Raw genomic sequence first — 10,792 nt, 5'->3', positions numbered from 1 at the left:
GCGGAAGCCTTAAGTTTCGGTTTCGGTTTCGGTTTTCTCCAACGCCGGCTACGGTCGCTACGGTTGCGGGCTGGTGAGTTTGTGGCTGGTTGCGAGGACGCGAGGGGCCACGAAAAGACGCCGAGTTTGCCGAGTACGAGCAACGGGCCGTTTGCCGCTGTCGACCGGCGATGCGGTATCCGCGGCTTGGTGTTACGATCGGTTTCTTGCCGTGCACGTTAACTCAAAGCTCGAAGTTCCGCAGTTCCGTTCCGGCACCAGCCGCACCACGTTTTCCGGTGCATCGCACGTGGAGTCCTTTCGACGCATTCAGTGAAAGTAAAGATCGTGTCCGCTGTCTTCGGTGCTGTGGAAGAAGTTGCGAGACGGAAGAAGCATCAAAACCAAGGCGTTTAGGACTCCAGGCCGGGTCGCCGGTTCACTCTGAACGAGAGGCGACGTGTGTGCCCACGCTTTGAGGAAGCCTCCGCGTTTCGCCGCGCCAGACCTCGCCGATCGCGACAGGACCAACCGGACCCCGAGTCCGAGAGGCTCTTGCGCAGCCAGGAACGGCACCGAAGTAGGAGCTGCTCGTTCTGCGCTACCATGCAGTGCTCTACAGTGCTCGGAGCTCTCGGGTGTCATTCGTGCTTGCACTGAAGCCATTGTGACTCCTTCGGACGCGCAAGTCGTACTTCGCAAAGGTTTGGACGGGGCCGCCCTCACCGAGCAGCTCCGCTATATTCCGCTTACTTATGATCGCAACAAAAGCTTGCGTTTGTTCTCGGGAAAAAAAATTGCGGGACCGCTCTCCGCGCCGCTGACGAGGTTGGCCGCCGCCATGTTCTCAGCTGTTCACTCGCTCCTGCAGCGAGCGCCTTGCGATTATCCTTCCCGTTCCAAAATGCGATGCGCTTTGCGCATTATGCCGTTTACATGATCATATATTGAATGCGGCAACTGGATTCAATGCGACTAAGTCGCATTCATGTAAACGCGGCTTATGTTCTTTTTCGACATACATGGTGTATGTACGATACCGGTGGTGAACGATGGACGTTTTTGGTGGAAGATGGCGGTCGTCTTTCTGCATGTATGATTTAATTATACCGGTGGTCCTGTGGTGTAAGCGTTTTGTTGGAAAGAAGGCGGTCGCCTACGTCATCGGACGCAAAATCATACCAGCCACACGGAATCATATCGGCAAGCAAACTGGCTGCCAGTATAGACAGACCCGGAGCCATAGCGGTGCCGGTATCTCCAGTTATGCAGAACGCCAAACCAAACTAGCTGCATACATAATACCAAGAAATTATGGTGGTGTCATACCAGAATTGTAAAAGCGGCAGGTTTGTTTCTTGTACGTTTTTCCAATAGGGTAAAGAGAATGTGTGGTATGGATTGTGGTTATATACGCAGTTGAGCATTTGACTGCAGCGCCCTCTCGTCTATAAACGTTGAGCCAATGCATGCAAAGTTTAACGTTATTATTTACGCATTTGACCGCAGCGCCCTCCCCTGCATAGACGTTGAGCGGCTACATGCAACGTTGGATCGTAGCGCATTCCACTTTCGACGCTCGACCGAGACGGTTGTGATAACATGAGCTCCGACGGAGCGGTGATAACGGCCGCGTCAGGCCGTGGTACGTCTGTCCCTGTAACCGCTGCGGATTATCAGATTATTCTGCCTCAACTGCCAACCGGGTACGTGATTACCAATGCTGTCTTCCTGCATTGTGATGTAAAAGGAAGGCCCTACCGGGTCAAGACTTTCGTCAGGAACTCGAGCGGCTGGGTGTGTTGAAAGACCTGGCAAGTGCCGGGCCCCACCTGATGAACCACGTCTGGATGTTTAGGATGCATTCGCTGGCTGCCAAGCAAAAACTGGTCGACGCCAAGGAACTGACAATCAAGGAAGGGCGGTGCCTCGTCATCGACCCGGCGAACACTGCCGTGAAGGTCAAGCTTCACTGGGTCCCGTACGACGTCCCGAATCGCCAGGTGAAAAAGGAGCTGGAGAGTTATGGCAAGGTCTCCGAGATCACCAGAGACCTCTTCCGGGAAAGGGGATTTGAGGCCGTTGAATCCAACACCCGTAGTGTACGCCTGACCCTCAGAGAAGGCTACACCGTCGACAGCCTACCCCACGAGCTTCGCCTGGAAGGGTGTAAAGTGCTCGTTGTAGTGCCAGTACGCGCCGCTCTGCCTTCGGTGTCGTCGTACGGGACACATTCGCCGGGACTGCCGTGTTCCCCGCTGCGCGGACTGTCACCGTTATGGCCACGAGGCAACGGACTGCATCAGGACCTATGCCACAATGGCCCGTGACCGCAAGGCAGAGGACCAGACGGACTACATGATGGACCACGCCGAAGCGGAGGAGGCAGTCGGTGCGTCCGCGCCGGCCGTGCCTCATCCATTTAAGGGAGCGGGGCCGGGCGGCCCAGAGGCTGTCCGACTCCCTGTCCCTGAAGCGCAAACGAGTGCTCCTGAGACAGCTATGCAAGGCGCAGAAGGAACGGGTGAGAAAACTAAGAAGACACCTGACACAAGACCACCGAGCGACGGCAACGACGGCAACGACGGCAGAGGAAGTCAAGGCCCCGCGGTTCCGGTGCCAAACGTCGACGTCGAGATGAGCCAGGTTGTCAAGCGAATGAGGGACTCAGCGCCATCCATGGAAGACACAGGAGTAGAAGGGACCGGCACGACGACGGAACACGAGGCTGGATTGAAAAAGATTCGTGTCCAAGTCAAGCCTCGTAACTCGCCTGACGACCGTCGGAAGAGCAAACCACAGTGAGTGGCTTGCTGTGAAAACGTGTGTTAAGCGATACTGTTTTTTTTTTTATTAGCTTTTGTTTAGAGGGCTTTTATTACGATCACGTCGTATGACGCCTTACGTCTCGAGCACGCTGGATTTTCGCGAGCCGATTCGGTTTGTAACATTAAATGTACGTGGCTTGAACTCGCGAAAAAAGCAGTACCAACTGCAACGCCTACTCGCTGACCACCAAATAGACTTTCTTGCTGTGCAAGAAACGAAACTGTCCTCGAATAGCGACATAGAACAAGCGCTATGCCCCCTTTTAGGCAATTATGAGGTGTGTGTAAGCCATGCCGTAGGTATGTCGGCGGGATGTTTTTTGCTTTTAGAAAGTCTGTGCCGCTGCGAGACTTGCGCGTAGTCTTGGACGAACGAGGCCGATTCATACTGTGCGATTTTATCTTATTTAATCGCGAGTGGCGTGTTATGTGTGTCTATGCACCCAACAGAGCTAATGAAAGAACAGTTTTCTTTGAATTCTTAAAATCGTACTTGCAGTGCGATAAGGTCGTCCTTCTCATGGGTGATTTCAATTGCGTCTGCAGCCCGGAAGATAGGGCACCGACGAGGGAAAACCGAGATATCAGCGCAGAAATGCTCATCGAATTGTTGCATGAGCACTGTCTTGAAGATGTAGCGCCCGCAAGGGCAATCCGAGGCAGGCTTCATTTTACGTATTATCAGCGGGCATCCCACTCTCGATTAGATCGCATTTACGTTTCAACTGAGGTTATCAGCAGGACAGCAGGTTATAAAGTGACGCCCATTTTTTTTACAGACCACTGTTTAGTGAGCGTGACGCTTGGGAAAAAAGAATCGCGAAAGAAAAGGTTTCATTGGCAGCTTTGGAAAATCAACAACACATTGCTAAAGGCTGACGACTTTGTCAGAGGTGTTAGCGATATTCTGAACAAAAATATCTCAAGGAACGATACATGTCTCCTTGAAAAATGGGAATACTTTAAGGAAGAGGTTAAGCAAATAGCGATTGAAAGGTCCTCGTATTTACAGCGTGAGGCGAGAAGAGAGGAGAAAGGACTCCAAATGTCTTTAAACAAACTTTTAAAAATTGAAAACAGTAGACCGGGTGCAGTGGAGGAAGAAATTAAGAATCTAAGGGCGAAGCTGGACTCTTTCCATCAGGAGCGCTACCGCGGAGCAATTGTGCGAGCGCGTGCTGAAAAGTTTTTGTTAGGTGAGCAACCCACGCGGAGGGCTCTAGACGAAGAACGGAAACATGCAATTAGTAAAGAAATCCCGGCTATTTACCATGAGGGAGCCACGAGCAGTGATACAGATTTTATTGAATGCGTTTTGAGTGATTATTACTCGCAACTATTTGGTGGTGTAAATGTTATTGTAGACGAAGATAAGCTCGCGGTGTTACTGGAGAGAGTACCGCAGCTATGGGATGATGTAAGAGAACAGTTGGAAGAGCCAATCACACTCGAAGAGCTTGAGCGTGCCTTTGACGGCTTGTCGTCTCATAAAACACCAGGGCCTGATGGATTAAGCGGAGAAATTTTTAAGGAATTTAAAAATGTACTTTGCCCTTCTTTTTTAGAGGTTATTCGTGAAGCGTATTCTCTTAAAGCTTTGCCGCCTTCTTTTGTACAGACGCATACTGTACTGATACCAAAGACGCCCGATACTGTGCAGGCAAGACGTGTCACTGAGTATCGACCCATTACATTGTGTAATGTTGACTCTAAAATTTTCGCGCGCGTCTTAACTAGTAGACTGCAGCATGTTATTCAAGAATTAGTTGGGGAGCACCAAACATGTGGGATTAGGGGCCGATCGATACAGTCAAACATTCATGTAGCGCGATCAATATTAGAGTGTGTTAGTAGTGAAGGCCGCCAAGTAGCAATGATCCAAGTAGATATGCAGAAGGCATTTGATCGTGTTCACCATGATGTTATTTGGGCTTGGCTATTTGGGTTAAAAGGGCGAATGTTGGGAAAGTTTTATATGACGGGATACGTATGGCGTACACTGTGTGCACCACTAAACCGGTCGTAAACAATTCTTTAACACCTAAAATACCTGTGTTGTCCTCCGTTAGGCAGGGATGTCCCTTGTCACCTTTATTGTTCTCATTGTACTTAGAGCCCATTTGTTCAAGTGTCATTCAAAGCAAGAACGTGACCGGTTTTTTTATGGGTTGTGTTGAAATCAAAGTATTGTCATACGCGGATGATATCGCGCTTTTTTGTTCTGACAAGAAAAGTGTTACGGAAGTTTTAAAGCTGTGCTCTACGTTCTGTGCGGCAACGGGGGCTGCAGTTAACCTAGAGAAATGCTCTGGATTATGGCATGGTGAGTGGGCTACAACGCCAGCACAGTTTGAAGGAATAAGATGGAGCACGATTCCGTGCAAGTATCTGGGAGCCCCCTTGCAGCACATTAAGAGCACAAAACCGTATTGGCATCGTGTCGTCGAAGACCTCAGGAAAAAGACATCTTGTTGGCGTAACCGCAATTTGTCCATATTTACTCGCGCGACTGTGTGCAATGTATTTTTAACTGCAAAGATATGGTATGTTCTGCAAGTCATGTGGTGCTCGAGGAGCAGCATCCAGAAGATGCACCGAGTTTTTGCGCTGTTTGTTTGGTTGCGGGGTAGTGAACCCATGTGCCGTGATAACCTTTTCCGCCGTGTATCCAAAGGAGGCGTCGGGCTTGGCCATCTTTTTGTTCGGAAAACTGTTTCACGTTTTCTTTTTCTGAGAGATCAACAGAACCCGCTGTTGCAAGTTATGATACAGACCCGACTAGCAGAAGCCCTACCGTCTTTTGTTATAACTTCAGAGTTTGGCCCACCGGCAAAACTAGTTGGTTTCGGAAAAGAGGCTGTTGATTCTTTTTATTTCTTGAATGTAAGATTTTCGCGTGAGTACCTGGCGACTGTCACGCGTAAAAGCCTGACGCGAGACCTACTTGATGTACTTTTTCCTGTGCCACTGTACCGTCTGCAGTACATCTCAGGGCATGGAAAAGATGTACTAGCCCGTGTTAAGAGAATGTGTGTGCCGCCGGCAGTCAAAACGTTTTTCTTTCGGCTGCACAGCTCGACCTTGCCAGTAAAGGTCTGGCTTGTGGAGCGTGGGTTCTACGCCCCATGGGGTGTAAACTGCCTGCTTTGCCGACAGCCGGAGACGATCGAACACGTCTTCGTGCACTGTTGGGACGCTGCCTTTTTTTGGAATGTGTTACAGCGAACCCTGAAAAAAAAAGATATACTCGTTGACCATTTCACAATTAGGTTTCTTCCAATAGAGAAGAGGGATAACGTGCCATATGACATGTTTATGGCGCTAGGGCTGTACAGTCTGTGGCGGTCACGCTTGGCGGTGCGACACGAGGAGGTTCAACCAAAATCGGCGCGATTATACTTTATCGAGCTTGTAGCTCAGGTAAAAAGTGTTCTTGAAAAAACTGAGACCCCGCCTGAGTGGATTGGCCTGCTGAATAAACTGATGGACATCAGAGAGTTTTAGCGCCACCAACGGGACCAAGTTAGGGTCCTTGGAGTGTTAACCTTGTGTGTCGTGTTTGTTGTGCTATGTGTGTTTTTACACAATAAAGAAAAAAAATTTGGATCGCAGCGCAGTGGCTAAGTCGCCTGCCTCGTAGGGAAGAGGTCCTGAGTTCGAACCCCCGTGCGGGCCTACTTTTTCTTTTTATTTTTTAAGTGGGCCGATCCCGGAGGCAGTGCAATTGATGTGAGCACGGACGCCGGACAAGGCTAGACCATAAGGAGCTTCGCCCCTAAAACACAATACTGATGGCAGGAATTGCTTCTCGACACCCCCCCCCCCCCCCCCCCCCACTGGCTCTGGCGGACCGATAGCTGAGCACACCTTTGCCGAACACGCTTTCTATTTTTTTTCTTTTCTTTTAACAACGAACGATTATACATTGCCGTGCAATTTACTTATTTATTGTGTACGAGATCACCAGCAAACTTGCGCGTCAAAATCAGCAGGACTGCTCGAGAAATAGCCACAATACGCTCCAGCGGGGGCTTCGGTACTGCCTAGGAAGCCATTATGTGCGCATCGAGTATACTCCCCCCTCCGAACTACCTCCCAAGAGGACGGACTCGACACATTGGCCGTGGACGGGTTGGCTTTCGACAAATTGGCCGAGGCACTCCATTCCTTTACAGTGTCCACTTTGAGGCATGCATTTTAAACTCCATACGCTATATTTAGGGTTCAGCGTTTCCGGCTTAAAGGGACACTGACATAATATTTATGCTCGCCGAGACTTTTTGTTGTACAGGATATATAAGAGCCCAACTAGCCAGAACAGAATTCGCGGCTCGAAATTCGGTTTCTATCCGCCCGAAAACCACCGATCGAGAACTTGCCGGGTTGAGTGGCGCTCACTCTCTTCTCCGTGGTCACGGACAGTTTTCTAAGGTTTAGACACAACCAACAAATTTGATCAAAGTCGTGGGTCATGGAATGAACACACTCAATCTATAAAAAAATAGACAAAAAAAACTTCCTGTAACGCCGAATTGGAGCGCAGCTCTTGAGGAGGAGGAGTGGAGGGTATATTTCTCCTCCTCCCTCGTGATCATGCCTGCTAGTCCTCCTCGCCTCCCGCTCCCACTCCCTCTCCTTTACCACCTCCTCCTCCTTCAAGCTCCTCCCCCCCCTCGCCTCCGGCTTCTCGTCTCTCCTCCCCCCTCCTCCACCTTCGCACTGCTTTCCTCCTTGCCGCTCAAGCCGGACAATGAGGGGAGGAGGAGGAGAAGGAGGGGGAGGAGGGGGAGGAGGAAGAGGGGGAGGAGAAGGAGGGGAGGGGAGAAGGGGGAGGAGGAGGAGGGGAGGAGGAGGGGGAGAAGGAGAGGGAAGAGGAGGAGAGGGAGGGGCGCGGTTACGCCGACGCCGACGCCGACGGCGACGGCGACGCCGACGCCGACGGCGACGCCGACGCCAACGGCGACGCCGCTCAGGCTGGAAACGGGCCCCTAAGAGCTGCGCTCTAAAAAGTGAAAGCCGTTTACAACTCCCTGTAACGCCGAATTGGAGCGCAGCTCTTGAGGAGGAGGAGGGATGGGTACTGAGGGGAGGGTAGACCCCTCCTCCTCCTTCTCCTCTTCCCCTCATTCTTTAATATGCTCCGGGGGGGTCACCTGACCTCGGGGGGACGGGGTCACGTGACCTCGGGGAGGGGGGCCACGTGACCTTGAGGTGCCCTTGGAAGGGGTCACGCGACCTCGGGGGTCACGTGTCCTTGGGGGTCACGTGTCCTTGGGGGTCACGTTACCTGGGGGGTCACGTGACCTTGGGAGGGGTCACGTGACCTTGGGGGGCACGTGACCTTGGGGTGACCTTGGTTACGCCGACGGCGACGGCGATGCCAACGGTGACGGCGACGCCGACGGCGACGCCGCTCAAGCCAGAAACGGGCGCCTAAGAGCTGCGCTCTAAAAAATGAAAGACGTTTACAACACCCTGCAACGCCGAATTAGAGTGCAGCTCTTGAAAAGGAGGGGGGAAGGGTACTGAGGGAGAGTATACCCCTCATCCTCCCTGCTGCTCCTCTTCAACTCCTCCCTCCTCATCATCCTCGTGCTTCTCCCCTCATTCTCCCCCTCCTCCTCCTTCATTACCTTCTCCCCCTCCCCTCATCCTTCAAGTTTCTTTCCTCCTCTCCGTGTCCTGCCTCCTCCCCTCCCTCGTCTTCTCATTCTCCTCCTCCCCTCCTCTTTCCCTCCTCCTCCCCGTGCGGTGCATTACTGGAAATATCCCACAATGCAACGCGCAGAACCCTCGTGATATTACACGTGACGTCACGAGTGACGCCACAAGGGTCTTGCGCGATACATTATGAGATATTTCCCGTAATGCACCGCGCGGTTATGCCCTCGGCGACGCCGCTCTAGCCGGAAACGGGCGCCTAAGAGCTGCGCTCTAAAAAAAGATAAAATCCATTTTTGTGGCTTCCAAAATGCTGCAAATACGTCGTTTGAAAAGAAAAGTTGCAGAGAGAACCGGAAGCATTCTGTGCGTTCACTGCCTCATTCTCAACATGGCATCGTATCGCGTATCGTAGGACTCGCGGGCTGGTCGACGATGACGGCAGACGACGGCCGTAAAGCCCGGTTCAAACAGACCCGGACTGCAAACCCGAGCGCCGGAACCCGTAGTGACGTCAGCGCTCTCTCCGTACGGGCGGTGACGTAAATACGGCTTCCGGCACCCGCATTGAAGAGTTGAAATTTTTTCAACTTTCTCCTTCCCGGGTCGTGACGTAGGTTTCCGTATTTTCTCCGCGGCCAATCAGCGCAGCGCGCGTCCCTCCTCCGCCTTCCTTGCCACCGGCGTTCACGTTGTTCCGCGTGCGAAGGCCTCAGTCGCTCCGTGGTTGCTTGCAAGAAAAGCTCCGGTGATGAACTTCCCGCCCGTCTCCAACGCGAGGAAGCAGCTCAAGCTGCAAAGAAGAGTGCCGCTGCGTTTGACGTATCCGAGAAAGCATATGGATTAGTTCAGCTAGTTCAGTGGTACCCCTGGATCTACGACAGGTATCGTAGCGACCACAAGGACCGGGACAAGTGAAAGAACTCGATACTGCTTTTAATAATTTATTGACACGGTTTTGGAGACACGGGAGGTGGTTGCAACCCGGTGAAACGGCCTCTTCAATGCAAATATAAGTGGCCTTTAGAAAGGCCGATTGTAGAGGCAGGCAGTGGTTGGCTTGCTGGCTGCAAAGAGGCCGGAAAGGCAGTGGGATGTTATTAATAAGCAAATGTGCCAAGCTTCCAGCTTTGAGGGCATGCTTGTTCACTAAAATTGTAATGAAGCAACTCATTTGTTAATTTTTTTTTATACACAATGTTTTACCAGCCTCGGGCACTCTGCAACCGACAAAATCTCCTACCCCCTGAAACAAAATCCTGGCTACGTGCCTAGATGCAACCATTGTGCGTGCGAGCTACATCTCACACTTAGAAGGTTAAAAATGTCAACGACACTGGTACGCGCTGCAGACCAGTTTTTAGGCAGTACTGTACGACCGCTAGCCTAGGGTTTTAACACCCGTCACGCAGTAGTGAAACACGAACGTCTGCTGGTACGATGCTCATCCAGATCGAAACGGGCAGGGGTGGAGATTGAACCCGATATCCCTGGGTTCTGCAGCGCGAGCTTTCGTGCAGAAAGCTTGTAAGCACACATCCTAGCTAGCACAAAGGACAAGGAAGCACAATGGGCTTCCCTCATACATGCACTCAAAGGAGCACAACACCGTGACCAGATTTTGTGGACCGAAAGAGTCTGTCGTACGAGCTGCACATGTGCATGTTATTGCTATTTTTTTTTTATAGCACAGACGCAGTAAAATTTGCCAAGCATGTGACTGTTACAAAAGCTGCTCTCGTGATCCTGCCGCGTTAAAAATGATATAAACCTGCTTTCACTGCGGGAGCGCACGCTCCAGGTGAGTATTCCTGCGAGCGACGCGCAAGCCCATGTGGAACGCCACTTGATATATAACATGAAAATAATCCAAAATAAAAAGCAGGACACCCTACCTTGCTCGTGACATTCGGAAGCACTCAAAGAATTCCCGGTCGTCGGGGTCTTCAAACGTCTGTCTCACAACACTGTAGGACTGTAGCACTGTAGTCTCACGATGGTGGCATACTCGTCGAGCATTTTTCGAGGCTTCAGGAGCTCGCGGACGGCCTTTCGCTTCTTCTTTTTCTTCACGTTCCGTAGGTACTGCTCACACGCAGCCGCGAAAGTAGTCAGCCGACGCCAGGTGATAGTTCTTGCATTTGTGACGCACCTCACTACACAAAGGTTCATAAGTGAGGCAATTCGAGCTTCGTAGCCGGGATCCTGCCGAGACGATGCCATCACGAAACAAAACGAGTGCCGCGGTGCCGCCGGTGCCGCTCTAGACAAAGCCCGCCGAGCGCGCCGCGCGCCCGGGCTGCCCGGGCCACCCGGGCCCGGGC

At 51.8% G+C, this 10,792-nt stretch overlaps 1 pseudogene; it reads left to right on the top strand.

Annotated features, from left to right (window-relative positions):
- Positions 1-2,048: 2,048 nt before the first annotated feature.
- On the top strand, positions 2,049-2,784 carry LOC115321251 (annotated as a pseudogene).
- Positions 2,785-10,792: the final 8,008 nt, after the last annotated feature.

Source organism: Ixodes scapularis, unplaced genomic scaffold, assembly GCF_016920785.2.
Source record: "Ixodes scapularis isolate PalLabHiFi unplaced genomic scaffold, ASM1692078v2 PGA_scaffold5__190_contigs__length_132052651, whole genome shotgun sequence".
In the NCBI taxonomy this organism is placed as follows: Eukaryota; Metazoa; Arthropoda; class Arachnida; order Ixodida; family Ixodidae; genus Ixodes; species Ixodes scapularis.
The sequence above is the reverse complement of the archived record's forward strand: the minus strand, read 5'-3'. Positions and strand labels throughout refer to the sequence as shown.